Genomic DNA, 21211 nt, shown 5'->3' on the forward strand with positions numbered 1-21211 from the left:
TTCAATATAAATAGATCTGTTGAATAGATGGTATAATAAATCCCTTCCACGTACTGTAGGAGGCCTAAAAACATGATAAGGAAAAGGTAAATTACAGAGATACTGAAAGATGCATCCTGCCCTGTGCCACTTCAGGAGTTTTTTCCATATGCTATAGATAAAATCCTAGTTAGCCAACTGAAATCAATGGGTTTTTAAGCTATTCATTTCAACCAAATCAGGATTTCACTCTACATATTTGGCCTGTTCCAATTAAAAAATGACTACAAACACAAATTGTTTAAAATGAAATGTAGTAGACACATAGCTCAATATCAATTCAGGTTGGTGTCTTCCCTCTGAATTTTAAAAAATAAGAATTGATAGCATACTTAGTTTTAAATTCAGTTATACAGATCCAGAAGCTGTTTTTCATAATATTCCCTCCACGATGTCTAACACAGCAAATAAACCATGATAAACCTGTAAACTTCCATTGATTTTGCATCTTACATCAGTCCCCTGTGGACCTATCTGAAGGTCATTCAAAGTGCTTTCCTTCCAATGACATTGTATCACAAGTAGTAAAACGTCATGTCCACTGAGCGAGCGCGTAATGCCAATAGATTTTTCCCCTTATTTGTACAGTGGAAATATATCTAACATTGGCACTGACATCATAACACATCCCAGCAAGCTATTATGGTATGAACTGAGTGTGCAGTTTGCAATATGTATAGAAGGGCATTTCCCCCCTAAATATTTATCCACAGAAGAATCCATTAAAATGTCAATAGATGTGGTCCATCTAATATGCCTTTTTTTCTTCCTATACGTAGGAGCTATTATGATGTCAATAGAATGCTTTTATGTATTCATTGGTGTTACAACCTCACACCTAGTATTACAGTATCAATGGATGTGTTGTGTTGCCTGTTTTATTTTCCTTTGTGTCATGAGAAAGCAGACAATAAATACAAAAAATCTCAGATTATACTAGTGCTATCCAATTTAAGCTGACAATACCAAGGCTATTCAAAGCTAAGGCTGGCACTCCACTGTTAGTTCCCTTCATTATGCCTGAAAAATACAGCAAAAATAATGCATAGGATCTCTGTAATAGGCACTGTACGTACACAAAGGGAGTTAAGAATGGAGCGGCAGCTTTAGCTCTCCCTTTCTTTGGTTCCACCAGTCTAAGTTAGATGCTTAATACATTATCTTCACAGGGATTTTGTTATGTTTAATAGTAATACTCCACTTTCATTAGAGGGATTATTGTATTTGCTATCAGTGCATCTACTGCTTAGCATCAGCAAGGGAAATAAACTTAACTCCAGGAGAGGATTGCCTCTCTTTAGCTGCAGTAGTAATTAAGTCTCAAGGTAAAAAAATAAATAAATAAATAAAAAAGTTCACTCCTTTTAAATGAATTTTTAACACCATATGTGATTGGCCACCCATATATCATTGTCTGTTTCACTGACAGCAGGGGGAGGAGAGGAAGAGAAAAGCAACAGTATGTCAGAATGAAAGACGAGGCACAAAGGAACAGAAATATGAACATACGATTTCTTTGCGTGGTCTGCCAGTCCTCTTTGTCATTGAGTGTCTGTACACCTTGCCAGTTTGAGTCACCTTCCTGCAGTTCCTCAGTGACCTGCAGGATTGAGGCCTTTTGCAGAGGTCTGGTTCTGCAATAATTTATCACAACAAACACCACTGGCAGGAGAATTCCCACTGAAATCAGTGGAAGCCTTCACATGATTCAGGCCAGGTACAGACAAATTGGTCTGTACCTGTCACAGAACAAAGGTCCAGCATGCATGGATTGGCTTAACAAGGGCAGAATGTGGTCTAAGATTTGCCCCCACCAACAGGCAAATGTGTGTTCTGTTTGCTACCAGTCTAAACTATTCTATTTACTGAAAACTGTAACTTAAATCAATTCCACCTTGGTCTTTTTGAATGTCTGCACCTGGCCTAAGTGCCACCAGGGGCTATAGGAAAAGACAGGTAGGAGTACTGCACCTCTAAAATGACCTACCAGCTTGAAGTTACAAAGACTGAAGAAAACAGTTTACTGGAAGACACAGAGCAGAGCAAATCCTTTGAAAAGTTACACTCTAAAGGAAGGGGGGAGATTGTCAAAAGTAGGAATTTTTTTGTTTCTTTTTCTCTCTGTTTTTCAAGCCGCTAACACACCTTGTATAAATAGAAAGACAGTGCAGAATTGTAATACTTTTCAAGTTCAAACAAAAATACAGGAGCTTCTGCTGGAAATAGCTCTGAAATATCTCTGAGTATGGCCAGCAAAGCTCTAGTGGGACGTGACTTATTGTTTCTTTTCTCCAAGCAGCAAAGCAAGTTTTGCACAATGCCTATTCTTTTAAACACAGCAGTGTAGCTGGAATTTCTGAAAAATCTCTTAGAAGAACTAAGGGGAATATGGAATCAAGAATACTTTATTTGGAGAGTGTTATCTTAAAGAATAATGGCCTCTCTTTATATATTAACTGTCATCCTGAAGTATCCCAAAATGCATTACAGCCTTAACAAGCTACTGTATACTGTAGTTAAGAGAACAGACGAGATTCATTCTTGCTAGCACCGGGCAGTGCAAATAGCCCCAATGTGGGGGAATTCATCTCAGTGGAAAATAGTACTGCCATCTGTGCTCCTTCAGGGTCTCCACAAGAAGACAGCTTTAATTCACCGCCAGGAGCTGCAGAACTGCCCTGTTGGCAAAAGGTATTCAGGAGGATGTAATGAAATGGCGTATTTTCCTTGCTAAACACCTTCTGAGATCACAGATGGGTGTATCACCAAGTCCTCCCAGTTCTTGCTGCCTTTGCCTCCACCATCAGCTAAAATAACAGTCCCTGGACAGTAATACTCCTTGCTCTATCCAGCTGGTACTGTACTTTCTTCCTTTCACAGCCTCCCTCCCTAATGGGGTGGGTATTGAAAAATTACTAATCGGGGATTCAATCAAATGCCTCTGCAAGGATCTTGGGACATGTATGGATCTTAGGGCATATCAATACTGAAATTTGCACGTGTGAGAGAAGTTTAGTGAGCAGAAGGGCATGTTGCTTAATGGTTTAAGCATAGAGCGGGGAGCCAGGAGCTCATAAATTCTAATTCCAAGAATGATACCAGGTCCTGGGGACAGGGATGGGACACTTGAGCTAATATTTCCAAAGTCAAATGTCTAAACTTAGACACTTATGTCAATACACAGCCACTCAATATACACTCTGACATACAGAAGTGCTGACCTGTGACAGGTACGAGGCCTTGGCGACTCTGCAGGAGATGGAAAGGGAGGAGGAAACCCTTGGGCAGGAAGAAATGCCACATTCTTCACACTCCAAACAGATCAAGAGATCCGAGAGGACCCAGAAGAGGAGGAGACACGTGCTCGTCATAGGCGATTCCATCCTGAGAGGTACGGAAAGGCCCATTTGTCGCCAGGACCCTTCAGCACGAGAGGTCTACTGCCTGCCTGGAGCTAAGATTCAGGATGTGACGGAGGTAATCCAGGCCAGGATCAAGCCCACCGATTACTACCCCATGGTCCTTGTCCATGTGGGTACTAATGATGCAGCCAGGAGAACCCCCGATCACCTGATGGCGGACTACCAGGCTCTGGGCGGCGTGCTGAGGGAATTTGGTGCACAGGTGGTATTCTCTTCCATCCTACCAGTGAACGGACGCGGAAGACGGCATGAGAACTGCATCCGAGAGACCAACTGGCGGCTTCGGCAGTGGTGTCTCGAGGCAGGCTTCGGCTTCCTGGACAATGACCCACACATTACAACGAGGGACATGCTCAGCTGGGATGGGCTTCACCTGTCCCCCAAAGGTAAGCGTGTGTTTTCTTCCAGGTTGGCGGATCTCCTCCGGCGGGCTTTAAACTAGGCTCGTCGGGGGGAGGGGAAGATGAGGGTGGGGGAGGCTGTGGACCACCAAACCAGGTGGCACCCACAAGGACAGCCCAGCCTGAAGAAAGAGAGCTTTGGGAACGTGAAAGACAGGGGGTGGACAGCAATACGGCACAGGTAAGGAACGGGAAGGTTAGAGACAAAAAGCCCTTTAGGACTTGGAGCGAGGGGGTAGCAAAAGCACCAGTCACAGGGCTCAAGTGCCTATATACTAATGCTAGGAGCATGGGGAACAAGCAGGATGAACTAGCGCTCCTGGTTGCACTAAATGACTACGACTTAGTGGGGCTGACGGAAACCTGGTGGGATCCATCCCACGACTGGGCGGTACATATTGAGGGCTATAGATTGTACAGAAAGGACAGAGTGGGGAAAAGGGGGGGAGGGGTTGCGCTCTATGTTAAGGAGCAATATACATCAACCCTCATCAAGACAGAATCAAAGGATGAGGAAGTAGAAGGACTGTGGGTTAGGCTACATGGGGGGCAAGGAGAAAAGGATTTGGTGGTAGGGGTCTGCTACAGACCCCCACATCAAGGGGAAGAAATAGATTTGGGGCTCCTGAGGCAACTCTCGGAGACCATAAAAGCTAAAGAGGCGGTGGTCATGGGGGACCTAAACTACCCGGACATCTGCTGGGAGACACAGACAGCAAAGTCCCACCGCTCACGCAGGTTTCTAACCTGTGTACAGGACCTCCACCTGACGCAGGAGGTACATGGTCCCACTAGGGGGAATGCCTTACTGGATCTGGTATTGGCAACGGGGGATGACATAGTAGGGGACCTACAGATCGGTAGCCATCTGGGGGACAGTGATCACCTAAAAGTACAATTCAACATAAGGCGTCGAGTGGGTAAGGTAACCAGTAGGGTGAACGTGCTGGACTTTAGGAAAGATGATTTCAGCAAACTCAGGCGATTAGTGAAGGATGCACTGCAGAGTAGTAGTTTTGAAATGATGGGAGCCCAAGAAGGGTGGCTGTGCCTTAAGGAAGCTATCCTTCGAGCACAAAGCGAGACGATCCCCGTGCGAGGTAAAAGAGGGAAAGGGGCCAGGAGGCTTCCCTGGCTGACCAGAGAAATCCAGGGCAGACTAAGGGCCAAAAGGGGAGCACATAAAAAGTGGAAACAGGGAGAGATCACCAAAGAGGAATATACCTCTTCTGCTTGTGCTTGTAGGGAGGCAGTTAGACAGGCCAAAGCTACCATGGAGCTGAGGATGGCAACCCAAGTAAAAGACAATAAGAAATTGTTTTTTAGATATATAGGGAGTAAAAAGAAGGCCCAGGGAGGAATAGGACCCCTGCTAAATGGGCAGAAACAATTGGTGACGGACAGAGGGGACAAGGCTGAACTCCTCAACGAGTTCTTCGCCTCAGTGTTCCTAAGCGAGAGGCATGACAAGTCTCTCACTGGGAGTGTAGGGAGGCAGCAGCAAGGCACCAGACTTCCATGCGTGGACCCTGAGGTGGTGCAGGGTCACTTGGAGGAACTGGATGCCCTTTAAGTCGGCAGGCCCGGATGAGCTCCATCCGAGGGTACTGAAGGCACTGGCTGACATCATTGCAGAGCCACTGGCGGGAATATTTGAATGCTCGTGGCGCACGGGTCAAGTCCCGGAGGACTGGAAAAGGGCCAATGTGGTTCCCATTTTCAAGAAGGGGAGGAAGGAGGACCCGGGCAACTATAGGCCAGTCAGTCTCACCTCCATCCTTGGCAAAATCTTTGAGAAAATCATCAAGGCTCACATTTGTGAGAGCCCGGCAGGACAAATTATGCTGAGGGGAAACCAGCACGGGTTCGTGGCAGGTAGATCGTGCCTGACCAATCTAGTCTCTTTTTATGACCAGGTCACAAAACGCCTCGACGCAGGAGGAGGGGTGGATGTCGTATACTTGGACTTCAGGAAGGCCTTTGATACGGTATCCCACCCCATACTGGTGAACAAGTTAAGGGGCTGTGACTTGGATTACTGCACAGTCCGGTGGGTGGAGAATTGGCTGGAGGGTCGCACCCAGAGAGTTGTGGTGGATGGGTCGGTTTCGACCTGGAAGAGTGTGGGCAGTGGGGTCCCGCAGGGCTCGGTGCTTGGACCGATACTCTTTAATGTCTTCATCAGCGACTTGGACGAGGGGGTGAAATGTACTCTGTCCAAGTTTGCAGATGACACTAAGCTATGGGGCGAAGTGGACACGCCGGAGGGCAGGGAGCAGCTGCAAGCAGACCTGGACAGGTTAGACAAGTGGGCAGAAAACAACAGAATGCAGTTCAACAAGGAGAAATGCAAAGTGCTGCATCTAGGGAGGAAAAATGTCCAGCACACCTACAGCCTAGGAAATGACCTGCTGGGTGGCACGGAAGTGGAAAGGGATCTTGGAGTCCTAGTGGACTCCAAGATGAACATGAGTCGGCAGTGTGACGAAACCATCAGAAAAGCCAATGGCACTTTATCGTGCATCAGCAGATGCATGACAAATAGGTCCAAGGAGGTGATACTTCCCCTCTATCGGGCGCTGGTCAGACCGCAGCTGGAGTACTGCGTGCAATTCTGGGCGCCGCACTTCAAGAAGGATGCGGATAATCTGGAGAGGGTCCAGAGAAGGGCCACTCGTATGGTTAAGGGCCTGCAGGCCAGGCCCTACGAGGAGAGATTAGAGAAACTGGACCTTTTCAGCCTCCGCAAGAGAAGGTTGAGAGGCGACCTGGTGGCTGCCTATAAGTTCGTCAGGGGGGCACAGAAGGGAATTGGTGAGTATTTATTCACCAAGGCGCCCCCGGGGGTTACAAGAAATAATGGCCACAAGCTAGAGGAGAGCAGATTTAGATTGGATATTAGGAGGAACTTCTTCACAGTTCGAGTGGCCAAGGTCTGGAACGGGCTCCCAAGGGAGGTGGTGCTCTCCCCTACCCTGGGGGTATTCAAGAGAAGGTTGGATGTGTATCTAGCTGGGGTAATGTAGGCCCAGCACTCTTTCCTGCTTATGCAGGGGGTCGGACTCGATGATCTATTGAGGTCCCTTCCGACCCTAGCATCTATGAATCTATGACATTTGGATGGTTTTAATTTTAAATGATACAAATTTAAAAATGAACGGTTTAAGTATTTTAAATCAGAAGAGGAGAGGAAGGCTATTTCTTACATCTGCTGTGGGAAAAGGTTCCAGTGTGGGGTTAATTTACCATTAGCTTCTAGACTCCCTCAGACATTATCCTCACATAGCCATTTGGCATTGCATGAATGTGAAAACCAGAAAGAGCATTACTGACTGATGGCACTTGAGTGAACCCTAAATACCATACAACCCTCCCTTTAAATCAGAGTTCCATTTATATATTAAAGTTAACACTTCAAAAACAATGTTCTTACCCAAGATGAACACTTCATAATTATGTTTTTCTAAAAAGCTGTAATAAACTTTACTTAAGCAAGTGCTTCCTATTTTATTTCTCTTCCAAACATTGTTCGTTTGCAAGCACAAAGTGTCCTCTTGACACAATAATGAAAGTGCATTCATACATGTCAGCTGGAGCAATTATGTACTTCAGATGAATACGCAACAAGTATTATTCAGTCCCTTTCTGCTGACATTTTTCAAACCTGACATGCATATTAAAATTAACACCCAAAGGTCTCAGCACAGTTTGCTTTTACTGCAGGTTTCCCACATCTCTCAGGAATTTGGAGCAATCAACATCCTTTTTTGTATATAAAGCATGTACCTATATAATCTGTTAAGCCTGATTTTTTTTTGGTACAATAGGTTACCGCTCCAACCTGTGCTATGAATTTAGAAGGAAACAAACCAAAAAGGAAGGGAACAGAGGAGAACCCTAGAAAAGCTGCAATTCATGCTGGGGCCTGGAGTGGGCCCATCACTCATCAAAAACTCTGCTCAGTTTGAAGGTTCATCACCCATGTCTCCTTGGCTGGCCCCAGTGTCTCCCAGGCAGAGAGAGAGGCTAGCCCTTCATTCTTTCTTTTGTTCTTTCCTTGACATGTTCCTTCATTTGGGGTAAATTATCCTCCAGAGCCAAAAAATGAAAGAGTAAAATATAAGGGCTCCTACACATGTGTAGGGAGGCTGTTCCAATGCATTGTAATTACAGTGTGTTGGATCAGACTCGATTAATCAAGTCTGCTGGAGTGCAGTAATTATTGCACTCCGGCAGACACCAGTATCACGTGCATCTGTGTCCCCACACTGAAAAATGGTGGTGGGGCACTTCAGCTAAAGCTTGTTCAACATGACATTCTGGGCACTTAATTAACATGGCTCTCAGAGCTTTGCTAATTAAAGTGCCCTACCCTGCTCCTGGAGCATGTCTGTAAATGCCTTAATAGGCACCAGGGTGAGGAAGTGGTCAATAGGGCTAACCGCATCTTGTCGTGCATCTACAGATGCATCACAAGCAGGTCTAGGGAGGTGATCCTTCCCCTCTATGAGGCACTGATCAGGCCACAGTTGGAGTACTGCATCCAGTTCTGGGTGCTGTACTTCAAGGGGGAAGGTGGCTAGCCTTGAGAGGGTCCAGAGGAGGGCCACTCGCATGGTCAGGGGGCAGCAGGGCAGGCCCTACGAAGATAAACTAAAGGGCCTGAATCTATTGAGCCTCTACAAGAGCAGACTGAGAGGGGATCTGGTAGCTGTTTATAAACTCTTTGGGGGGATGAGCAGAAAATAGGTGAGGCTCTATTCTCCTGGGGAACCACCTGGGATAACAAGGAATAACAGCCACAAATTGATTGAGAGTAGGTTCAAGCTTCATATCAGGAGGCATTACTTTACGGTTAGGGCTGCCAGGCTCTGGAGTGGGCTCCCAAGGGGGTGGTGCTCTCCCCTACCTTGGGGGTCTTCAAGAGGAGGTTGGCTAGGGGTATTGTGATCCCAGCATTCATTCCTGCCCAGGGCAGGGGATCAGACTTGATGATCTGTTCTGGTCCCTTCCGACCCTAGAAACTACTCTCCTGTTTGTGCCAATTAATGTGGAGACACAGACTCAAGAGCTGTCAGTGGCTAACATGCTATAGTAAGCATATCCTCAAAACACACACTAAGAATGAATTTCCATGAGACACAGTGCATTATTAATGCAGCTTTTAAGACCCAAATGCAGGAGGAAAAACAGGAAAATAAAATAGTTTCTACAGAAATGGTATTATTGAAAAGCTAACTGGTTGACTGGTAACACAGGAAGAGCTCTTTTGAAACACAAAAAAAGAAAGATAAGGGGTCACATCCTGAAGTCATTATTCCAACAAAAAATTGTTATATGAGAGCAGACTGCAGAGTCTGGTTTATTGATGCCCTAGTCCTCCTCACCTCTAGAAAGCTCTAAGGAGGTCAGGTAAGCTCCAGGCTCCAAATTGGTGGAGTTATGTAGAAATGGAACTTAGTAGCAGCTGTCCAAGCAGTCATCTTCATCTTCAGCTTGTGTTTTAGAATCTAAGCTTTCATTTTATACATACGAAAAAAACAACCTCTAGCTATTACAGTTGTGAAGAAAATTTAAGCAATGTATAACCAAAACCTGAGATTGCAGTGTCTAGACTAGCAGCTCAAGTGGTGTTGTCTTGCTTCATCATGTATCCCAGCATAAGGAGGTTGCTTATTTAAATGTCATTATGTCATTGCTTTTATGCTTATCAAAACACACAAGAAGAGGGGAGATATGCATTTGAAAATGTGCTTAATGTTTTGAATGATTTTGGGTAAGTGGGTGCTGCTTTGGAGAAAATTACAGTTAGAGACCTGCTTGATTCACCCTATTGGATCCCTCGTAATTGGAACCACTCTTTAAATCCTATGTACAGAGCTGATCAGGCCTCTAAAGACATGTTTTACTACTGTTTCAGTTCCAGCCTTTATGACATGTTCCTTCAACTCCTCTCTAAACCCATCCCCCCAACCTTGAGAACATGAGGTTTTGCAGTCCAGCTACCCAAAACAGATACTAGTGCTTTAACATCCTAACTCTCCCCAATTGTATATGCACAATCTCCCAGAGATCCACTTGTATGCTTTCTCTGGTTTATCCTTTAACTCCTTTGAGCCATATGAAAGGGAAAATAAGGAACACAGGGTTTGCACAGGGGTTTCTACAACCACAACATACCTTTACATCAACAGGAAGCAAGAGTTACAGATCTTTATATTAAAAGTGAAAGCATACATGATCATCCTCAGGCCTAGCCCACATGTTAGCTGGTAAGTTTCTCCCGCCCTCTTCCTCCTACAGTCATTTTGTCATCAGCTGATGATTGGCCATTGAAAACAGGGACAAATGAACAATACACTGCTTTAAAAGAAGTGGGGACTTACCAGTCATAGGCATGTATCAACTAATCTATTGCATTAACTGTTTTGTCTCTAGACCTCTATCCCTTAATAAGTGAATTTAAACCCTTGTTTTATTCAGACCTAAACTGCTCTGCTTTAACTTCTACTTACTTCAAGACAGGCACAGAGTTACAACATATTCAACGTGTTAAATCATCTCTGTTCATGCCCTGGAGAAAAAAACAAGATGGTCCTGCTCTTAAATAAAGTTTCCTTTACCCTCTATCACAGCACTCCCTAATCAAAGGCAAAGTCTCTGAGATCATTCAAGTTCCAGCTTTCCTTGGAGACTAACTAGTTTTCTCTAACCTGTCCTTCTATTTAGCAGGCCCTTTGTTCAGAGAAACACCTTGTTAGTCACTTCAGAAACGTATCCAGCATAAAAATGAGCTGCCTTAGTCCATCTTTGCCATCTCTGGGCAGCACAGGGCTAAAGAATGCAAGTGATGTCCTTGATAAACGGTGGCTATAATGTCAAGGGAGGGTCATGACTTGATACAGGCTTCTACAGACACGTATTAATCCACCAGAACCATCACCCTTTCTTCTTTGCCCACTCTCTCCTTTCTCCCAAAAAAGTGAAATGCAAAGAACAGAACATCAGGGGGAGTTATAGTTGAGTACAGTCAAGCCAAGCTGAAAAAAAAGTCAAGCCCAGTGAGTCTCAGAGATGATTCTTTCACTAGAGACACAGTGTAGCATGAGCTGTATCTCATTTAGAAATGACTTATTTATGGGTGGAGCTTTCACCAATTATGCCCAAGTTCCCATCAATTTCTCTTTATAGTAGAATAACTAAAAGACTTAATTTTGGATCCACCTTCTAGTTAACTGTGCTCCAATAGAGACTCCTGTAATTGGACTGAAGGAGCTTGTGTTCTTACCAGGTATTAAACAGAACAGAATATCTTCTTTAGCTTTCTCCAAGACATTTCTTGATAGGTTTCAGTCCCAAGATAATTAGCAACTCCATCATCTCTGTCTGACTCTCTCAACTTATTGATCCCTTTTTGAGAAAAAACAAACCTCTTCCCCAGCTTTACTATATGGCATTTTCAGTCTTATTAGAAAGAAACTTTGAAGATAGCAGGTAAAAATCACAGAAAAAATATAGAAATAAAAATCCCAATATCATAGTCCTCTGTATCAGATGTGTGAAAAATCATTTGGCCCCGTGGGCTGAATCCAAACTATGAAACTTCTCTCATGCCAAATGACCCATGAGCAGCTGTGGTAACATTAATCCCTCAACCGCTGGAGCTGCTGTTTGAGCATGGCTCCAGAACCCAGGCAGTTAATGCCATTGCTACTTGCCCCTCTCTTTTCCCCCCACTTACCTTAGTCACCTGAGGTCACTAAGGAACATTAAAGTGGCTAGGAACAGAAATTACACACAAACCAGTATAAGTGATTGTAAACAAGTTCAAATCTGGAACACAAAAGAAATTTAATGCACATAAACCACTTTCAAAATGGCCAAAACTAGTTGGATGGATGTAGTATCAGACTTAACTGATTTAGGTTATATCAGTTTATTGAACTTTTGTCCCAGATCCCCTCCAGGTTCAAGTTAACTCACAGTCCCCCAGCATCCCAGGGTGCTTTGCATGTCCCACACAAACCTCCACTCCTGCAGAGTGGGTGGATTAGCCTTGGCCCAAGCTGTCTGCTCCAGCAGAGCAGGGAGGCATGCCCTAGTGCCCCCAGCTTCTGGCCTTGGCCACTGCATTTCCAGACTCAAAAGTGAATGCTTGTCCACTTGCTTGTTAGTTCAATCTATGCTGCTTCAACTAACCTAAATCAATTCAGCCTCAGGCATTTGTCTCTCTTCTTAGCTCTGGGGTTACAGACCTGTGCTGAAACAGCATCTCTGACAGCCACAGGGATTAATGTTGCCACTTCAGGGGTTCTGACAGCTGCAACAATGAGTCTCATGGGCTGAATCCAGCCCATGATCAGTCTTGCAGGCCAGAGGACTCACCTTCATGAGCCAAATGCAGCCTGCAGGTCAAATGCTTGACAACTCTGCTGTACATGGTCCTTAGAAGCAATGGTCTGAAATCTGTGACTAATGTTTATGATCACATGATTTAAATAGTTATACAGTATAGGATACATGCTGCCGACGTTTCCAGCATAAACTTCACACACATCACCTACATGCTATATGGGGCTGTATGGCTCTCTGTTTGTATGAATCAAGTCTTTAGGCCTGACAACCAAGCCAAGTTCAGAGACAGAAAAATACTGCAAAGCTGCAGAGTTCCAAGAGGGTCATTTATAAAAAGAATTGGCTTTAGAAGTGTTTATAGGCTCTTTGGTGTTGTCTATAATTACTTTCTCAGCTAAAGTGAGAGAAGGCAGACAGTGAAACAAAGAGGATGGAAAACATCCTGAATAAAACAAATAAGTGTCTGTAGAGGAATCTGCTTCCCCACTCTCTGGTGCTATAATTTGCTCCTTTTCCCATTGATAATTGGGGAAAAAGAGTAGAACAAAACAGTTGGTACGAAAAGAAATGTCATTGGTATTGCTACACAGATTCTCATAGGTCTGTGGATTAGGTGTTATCTGTGAAAATGGATCAGTCCAATAAAACTCAGCTTATTGCAGAGATGAGCCATTTTGTCTCCAGGATGTTCAAATCCCATTTGAAAGAAGCAGGTCTACTTTAACTTGAGAAATATAAAAAATAACTCCTCCTATGCTTTCCATTATATTGACATAGTATGAATAGGATTAGGACTTTAATAAGTTCAAGTGAAACAGCTATCACGAGGTTTTGTTTTGAAGAGTTGAGGGGTTGGGGGAGCTTTGAGGAGAGGGGGCTACAGAGGAATAAATCTGTCTGACACCAAAATGCTAAAACTCTATTCTATTTTATTCTTGTTAAAAAAAAGTACTATATATGATTAAAATAATCACTGAAAAAACATACACATATATGGAATGTACAAACATTTTTTCAGTGATTATTCTAATCATATATAGTACTTTATTTGAAAAAGTATATATTATATATAGGCCTATAGGGAGACATTGACAACAATTTGTCCTCCCTGTGTGCCAGCCATTGTTTATCCATGCAAGCCAAGTTTCCCATCTACTTAACAAATTCCATTTCATAATGGATCTGCAGGGAATTAACTGGTTCCCAGAATTTGGTTTTGGATCTACTGCAAATGATCCTGGTATGTACAGTAATAATATGGCATTATCTTAAAAAAACATAACAAATTGGTTCACTGTCAAGAATTACTTTCTGATCAGATACAGTGAATGTCAGGAGAACTTTCATGTTCAATTTTAAGGAGACAGAAAAAGAGAAGCAGAGCCTTTCATTGATGTAAAATCCTGCCTGGAAAAAAAGACTCTACGGGTGTTACTACTAAAAGATGTGCAGAGAGTCCAAAAGAAATGAAAATCTCAGTCATGTATTATTTTGAAGTCCATTTTTAATAAATATTTGTACTGCTCTAGACAGACTCCTCTGTAAACTGAATTCTCCTGTTTATCAGTAGGTCAGTTGTGGTGCACATAGAGTTACAAGGCAGGTTCCTTTTGTTGTCTTTCAAGTGACCTTGAGCTGATGGCATATTTAGAAAAGAGACATAATTTTGTCCCTGGTAGCTCCATTTCTGAGCTCTATTACAAACAGCAGTGTCAAAGGATACTGACTTACATGCATTAGATTTGTGATTAGAAGTATTTTGCACTAGGGACTTAGCTGAGATCCCAAAATTAAGGCCAGTTCGGTGCTAAAAATGTTTGCAGGTATATTAATTTCATTTAGAGGAGTTATTTTAACTACAGTTATATACCAGAAAAGGGACCAGCATGAGTGTTGTACCAATAAAAAGTGTTTTTGCCAATACAGTTTATTTTATCTGAGAAAGTAGAAAGAAGCCATGCTAGTAAAAGCACTCTTTTGCAGACATAAACTGTATGCATCCCAGGACAGTATAGATATACCAGCATATATTTTCTATGGCAGCTAGGTCTAAATGTTCTTGGGCTACTTAATGTGTTACAGTCCAATATTTAAAAGCCAGAGTTTTACCTTTACAGTTTTGTATAATATCCATCCTCCAGGACATTCAAAGCACATTACAAAATTGTAAACTATTATTAATTGAGAACCTGTCTCTTCTCCAGGAATGTGTCATTCATCATCATATCTGACATGTACCCACAATTCAAGAAATTAACTCTTATACAATATTTTTAAAACTACCTCAGGAAAACTTGGTGCAATTCTATGTTAAAAATGTAAGGCCCAGGGCATATGCAGTTTATATCACACCACGTATATACATAAACCAGTAAGGTTTGCTTTGCATTGGCATCGTCATGCTTCAGCAAGTGTGTAACAACATAGGGGTGGGAAATGAAAAAGAAAAACTAGTTAATACAGAGTTCTCTCCCCTCCAGCTGGCCAGAATGTAATGACCCACGTAACACAATTTAGATTATTATTATCCTTGTATCCATGAAACCAGAGTCAATGAGAGCTTACCTCAGTAAGGGCTTTGGGATTGGAGCCATACAGATAAGACAGCAGTTGCTGACAATTATTTTGTTATGCAGTCTGAATTTCCTCTGTTCATGAAACTCACAGAAGTGACCATACCTTTTGATGTGAATCTGCGATTTAAGAAACAGACAAAATTAAGCAGCTGGCATAACAAAGGCTTTAAATCATTAATCTAAAAACAGTCTTTCAAGCTGGTATCCACAATAAACCCAAAATCTAATTTTTCCTTAACATTTTCCATCTCCTTTTTCCTTCTGAGGTCCTTCCTGTACTTTCTATCCAAGTTTATGAAAGGAGATAAAAGTGTACAGTCTTCTTCAACATGCAAGCTAGTTTCACACTGGAGTATTTTAAGAGGATTCATCCCTGGACGAATTCTTTGCTTTTTCCTTCCTTTTTGTCATCCTCTGGGCTCAGCTCAATAAAAGGCAAAGGATCACTGATCAGAGCAAAGTGCTGTACTTGAATGGGAGATGCTGATGGTAAAATATGGTTCACTTGTTGAAGTATATTGAGATGGGACAGCAGGAAATGAGAAACGTTCCACCTGTCTGTTTCTTGAATCACTTGGCTCTTCACAAAGCTTTCTTCATGACTTCTTTATTATGTTGTTCTTTTTGCCTTTGTATTCCCTAGTGAAGAGACATTTCTAGGTTCATTTCAGTAATGTCAAAATAATTGAATCAAAACCAAGAACAAAGAATTGCAAGAGCTGTGTCTTGATGAATTTATTATCAGAGTAATTGATAAAAGTTCTTAAATTTCCCAGTAGGCACCTCAAGTTCAAAAACCTAGCAGGAGGCATGTACAGAAACAAGCACACAGTAATTTTAATACTGTTTTCACCTTTCCCAAGTGCTCACCTTTATTGTATATAATATTTGTACTGAGTGGTCTGAGTCCAAGAAATGATGCTTGTTGTTATAAATTTTTACCAAATAAATTGTTCTTCTCTAAGGTTTGCTTTGCACCACTGTAAATCAGGAAGAAATCCATTGAAGTCAATGATGGTGCAGTAGTGAGAAAGCCTTGTAAATGAAAGGAGGATCAGGACCCTAGGTCTTAAACATTAAAATATACAAACAAGTATGGAATATATAATCCTAGTACAAGGTACTGCAACTGCATTCCTGAGTACAATTAATTTCCACTAATGTTAATGGGAGCCCCATGTTTAGATCAGAAGGCAGCTTTTATTATAGAACACCATGGCATATTTCAGTAATTGCAAAAGCATTACTCCTATTTTTCTCTCAGCCAAATGTTAAATTTGCACAGAAAATGTGTCCACTGGTAAACAATTCTGACATTAAAGGTCAGTCAGAAAGTGATGACTTCTAAGTTTTATCTCCTGAGTAAGTCATGGGCATAGAAGGTGTTCCTTTTCTAAGGGCAACATTTGCAAACTGGTACAGGCTGTGCAACAGTGGTCACATGCAGACATTCAGTTTCTCCTGGGTGAGTTGCTGTTCTCCCAGGAGAAACCACAAATGTACAGATGTTAAAGTTTTCCCCACCGTACAAAAATAGCTGCTCCAGGAGAAAAATAAGCAGGGAACAACCAGGGTCAAAACACTCCCAGGAGAGTTTCTCCTGTGAAAATGAACGTCAGTATAAATTATCTTTGAGAGAAACCACAGAACAGTCTTCCAGCTTCCCAGGGTGCTTTGCTCCTGCCTCCTTTCCTCCCCTACTGCACCCAGCTCAGGCTGAACTATTTTGCTCCAGCCCCCAGGGAACAGCACCTGTCCCTTTCACAACCCACACATTATGCTGCAGGAAAACAGATGGCAAACTGATCTGGGTCAGCCAGCAAGGCTGCCCTGTGCGCTGCTGCCATATATTTCTTGTGTATATGGTATAAAGAAACTCTTGGACAGTTACTTTAACTATAAAGACACAAATTAATAGTCAAATGAGAATTGAGCAATGATCATAAAGAATACATTACAGTACAATCTGTCACCAAACACAATGAAGGAGCTTGCATAGTATGTTGAAATATGTTTAAGGGCCTACTGATTGTGCAGCATCAGCACTGCAAGCTCTCTGCTCTTCAGGGGCTCAGCATATAAATGTCTGTTCAGGTGCCTCTGGGTAAAATTTTCTACCAGGAGAACAAACCCAGGAGAATTCTCCCAGGTCATTTGGACATGTGTATGCAAGGCTGCTTTACAGGACAAGGACTTCCCATGCTGGGATACACAACGTTTTACACCAGTGGAGAAAGGCCTCTGATGGAGAAGGAAGAAGCTGTGTTGAAAAAGAACTAAGTGTTCAGCACTGATATACACATTTTCTGTGCAAGTTTTTTCAAAAATATTTGACTGAGAAAAAAAAAAATAAGAGCCATTACTTTGTGACTGACCTTCATACAACATTAATAAATGTTATATTAGGAAATTCTCAGTCTTGTGTATATGGTATAAAGGAACTGTTTGACAGATACTTTAACTATACGGACACAAACTAATAGTTAAATGAGATTTCTGCATTAATCATAAAGAATATAATCCCTGAAAAAAAATCAAAGTTGAAATTGAGGTCCTAATTCTAAACTCTGCTGGTAAAAATAAACCATAAGACAAAATTGCTTTTGTTATTTGGTATCAGATACACCAGAGAACCTTGAGAAAATGTCCCTGCCATGTTCTTCTACTGAAACAATATAAGGTTATTATTATATCACATGAAATCCAAGGTCATACTATGCTGTGCTGTGGCTTCTATTTAGGATGTTGGTCTGTGACCGGGGACCCTAACCCTGTTATTGAATTGAGGGGGAAAGAGAGATGGAGGGGCAAGGATTGGAGCAGTTGGAGTGAAAGAGAGGGACCCATGTCAGGAAACCAGGGTCCTGCTGCTTTAAGAAAGCAAGGCATCAGAACTACAGGGCTCAGTGGCAATGCATAGGGGGTGCACAGGGGTGCAAGTGCACCCCCTGAGAACACCAGCGTACCCCCTGACCAGCTGCACTTACTGCTTAGGCAATGGGCAGGCAGGGCAGGTGGGAGCACTGGCCCCCCTGCAAGCACCAGCCAGGGAGCAGCGCTCCCATAAGCAGCCACAGTGATTGGCCGCCTTGTGATCAGTGCCCCCACCTCCCCCGCCCAGCTAAGCTGGCACCAGTCGCCCATGACAGGGCTGCCCTGTAATTAGGAGAGTAGAGGCTCTTAAACAAGTGCGAGAGGAGGCAGGAGGAGGGGGCACTCAAATACATACGCTCCTGCCTAAGCCTGGAAGGGAGGGGAGAGAAATTCTGCCAGGAGCAGGAGAAGGTGTCTTCTGGGGAAGGGCAGAGATGTGGCAGCTGGTGTGTTTCAGGCACCAGAATGCCATGACTCAAATGCTGAGGGCTAGCGAGGGGTTGCCTGCCAGGGTGCGTCATCCCCTCCTGTGAACTTTGCACACTCTGAGAGGAAGGGCTTTGAATAAAGTGGTAGCACTCATATTTTTTTGTTTGTTGTATTGTACCCAGGGACAGCAGAAGTTTCTACTGAAAAGCAGCAGCTTATTTTTTTATGTTAATAGTCACTTTCAGGTCACCAGTTTAACTTTAAGTGGAGGAGAAGGCTACAGATTGGGAAAATCTGCCCGCGACAGAGAAGGCAGAAAGAGTGGGCTGGGGCCAGAACAGTGGATCTTGAGCTAGCAGCCCTAACCAGAGAAAAGGGGTTGAGGCTGAGGAGGCCTCAACAGAGCTTGCAGAGATCAGAGAGCCAGACAGTGAGGAGGGTGAGAATCCCTCACTTGACTGTTAAATGGTAACATCTTGAAGGCATGGGCCTGACTATGGTGGTGGCTGGAAGCCATGATTATTGTCTATAAGATGTAATTGAGGAATTGACTTAAAGGAAAAGATCCACCCCACAGAGTGAGGAGCAAGGGGAGCCCAGAATATAGCACACCTAGGAGGAGGCCACCCCATCTCTGTCACCAGCCACTTGAACTAGAAACTCTTAAGGATCACGTTGTGACAGGCGAGAGATAGGAAGTGAGGCAGAGCCCAGGGGTTGTGAGCAGGCAGGTCCAACCACCGCGGGACCTCTGACACCAGATCTATTGCCTCAGGTGTGCTACATGGTCTAAAGCATATTTTGGTTACAATCAATGTTTTATGTGATTCTGCATTTTCCTGGAAAATGGTGAATTAAAAGGCCAAAATACAAATAATTTACAGTCTATTTTTAAAAATTATCATATAATACACTATTTTCACAACAACTCTAAAAGTAGTTTTGAAAGGACTAAGGAAGGCAATCTAGTTTGAAAGTAATATGCTCACAATGCTTAAGGTTAATAATTCTGCTTCATTTCGGCAAATCTGAGAATGGAATTTTCATCAAGCCATTATTTTTTTCTGCATATTACCACATTAATCTGGAACCTGTTGTGCAAACATGCACATCACAGGCTCGTGTTAGGTCATCCCACTGACACTCATCAGTGCTGCAGTGTAAGCAGTGGGTTGCAATTTCTCTGTAATTTACCAACCACTAACTATTTTAGTGCCCACTGCAGCTTCTCCCAGCCATGGGCATGAGCAGTTTGAGAGACATAGGAAGAAATCAAAAGGATGATTTGGCATCATTGCCTGCAATAACAAGGGACTGTGCTGACGACCCAGGAAGTCCCCTCCAGCCCTATACTCCTGAAAACAGATAAAAGTCGATAATAAAAATCACTGAGTAAATGCTCAGAGGGTAAAATTTAACTCCTCACAGTGTTTCTGAGGGCTAAAAAAAGAAATCTTACTTATCTGGAGAGACCAGAATGATCATGAGCTGTTAAATGCTGAATTCTAGATTCTCCCTTTAACCTATGCATATTCAAGTTGAGGATTCAACTGATTGACCTCCTTTGCCAGGATGGAGTGATAAATTAGACCTATTTGCTTTGCACCTGAATGATTCAGAGGCTCTGAGAAAAGACAGATTTGTTAACACCTATCAAGCTTTCAAGAAACGGTACTGTATCAGAAAAGGTGCCAAATGTCTTTCTTCTACTTACCCTAATTCCACATCCCTGCCTATGAGATCAGGTGCCACAGAAGAACTTTCAAGTGGAACACATGGCAGCTCTTCTACAAAAAGGAGGAAATTTACCTTTTGGCTTCTCTTCATCATAATAAAGGATGTTGTCCTGGATCCCCCACTCAGCCCTTTTAAAAAATGCTTGGCGTTATAGGTTTGGTCTTACTGTGGTCTCTAATTCATTACATACAAACCCCATTTCAGTGTGTAAACAATTCATCTTCTTAGTTTGTAAATGTTAATTGTTGCTAATGTAAATGTACCAATTTTACATCTTTTATGAGATAACTACCTACAAGCAAATATGACACAAGAAAATCAGAACCCAGGACCAACATTATTTATGTCCTACGAAACCTCCCAAGCAACCGATAATTACCCATGCTCTGAAAACTAATTCCAAAAATAGGACTTCTTTTCTACTTTCAGTTTTATTCTTTGAATCCGACCTTATAAACTATGAAACTATTGCTTCAGTGGCACATATTCCACATCTTTAGGATAGAGTTATTAGACTCTTCAGTGCAGTGTTGCCATCTCGCATAGTTTTTTCATGCCACTCATGATAACAGGGGGGTGGATGCAATGACCCAGGCGGTTCCTTCCAAAACAATGATCCCAAAAACAAATAAAGATTGAAAACAGAGTCAATGAGTTAATGTTCATAGGGTAAACTTAACTTCCTACAACATGGCTATGACAGCTAAATCTTATAGCTCTAGCTTCTGCTGTCCATTGATTATATGAAATACTTTAAGATGCTGGTAAAACTTGTTAAAGGTCAACTTCACATTCACAGAAACAAAACTAAGGAATAGGGGTGTGCAAAGTGGGCCGTATTCAAGTCAGATTCAGCCCGAATCAGGGACAGTGATTCAATTTGTTGATTCAGATCACTGTCCCCAATTCAATTCGGCCGAATCCAAATCCAAATGCCAATTCAGAGAATCAGTGATTCAGCCATAGACACAGCTTTAAATGTTTTTTCTACATACCTCAAGATACCAAGCACAGCTCGTGAATGCTGTGATGCTGGTGGGGATGGAACATCCCACAGGAGCACGGGGGGCCCACGCGTGCTCAGCGGTGAATCCAGAAGTGGACCAGAAGTACTTCTGGTCCACTTCTGGAGTCTGCCGGGGAGCACACAGGGCTCAGCTCAGCGATTGGGAAAAAAACATTTAAAGCTGTGTCTATGGCCGAATCGCCAAATCTTTCCAAAACTCTCCAAATTCATTTGGAAGGTTCCGATTCAATTTGGAGAAATAAAAGGGTCTCCTGATTCAATTTGGATTTGGAGATTTGGCCACCAAATCAAGCCAAATCTCCACTGAATCGAATCAGGGACTGAAGCTTTGCACAGCCCTGCTATGGAAAT

At 42.9% G+C, this 21211-nt stretch overlaps 2 long non-coding RNA genes across 2 annotated transcripts in view; one reads left to right on the top strand and one right to left on the bottom strand.

Moving 5' to 3' along the window:
- The window catches only part of LOC149852218 (uncharacterized), a 98589-nt gene that overhangs the window by 9643 nt on the left and 67735 nt on the right, over positions 1-21211 (bottom strand). The window contains exon 2 of the long non-coding RNA XR_016439439.1: positions 14783-14910. This is a non-coding gene — a long non-coding RNA (uncharacterized LOC149852218). The remainder of the gene's footprint in view (positions 1-14782; positions 14911-21211) is intronic.
- LOC149852219 (uncharacterized) lies at positions 3456-5957 on the top strand. The gene is made up of 3 exons (XR_016439418.1): positions 3456-3516; positions 3689-3847; positions 5779-5957. It is a non-coding gene; the product is annotated as an uncharacterized LOC149852219 (long non-coding RNA).

Source organism: Crocodylus siamensis, chromosome 15, assembly GCF_052110815.1.
Source record: "Crocodylus siamensis isolate JL-2025a chromosome 15, ASM5211081v1, whole genome shotgun sequence".
Taxonomy (NCBI): domain Eukaryota; kingdom Metazoa; phylum Chordata; order Crocodylia; family Crocodylidae; genus Crocodylus; species Crocodylus siamensis.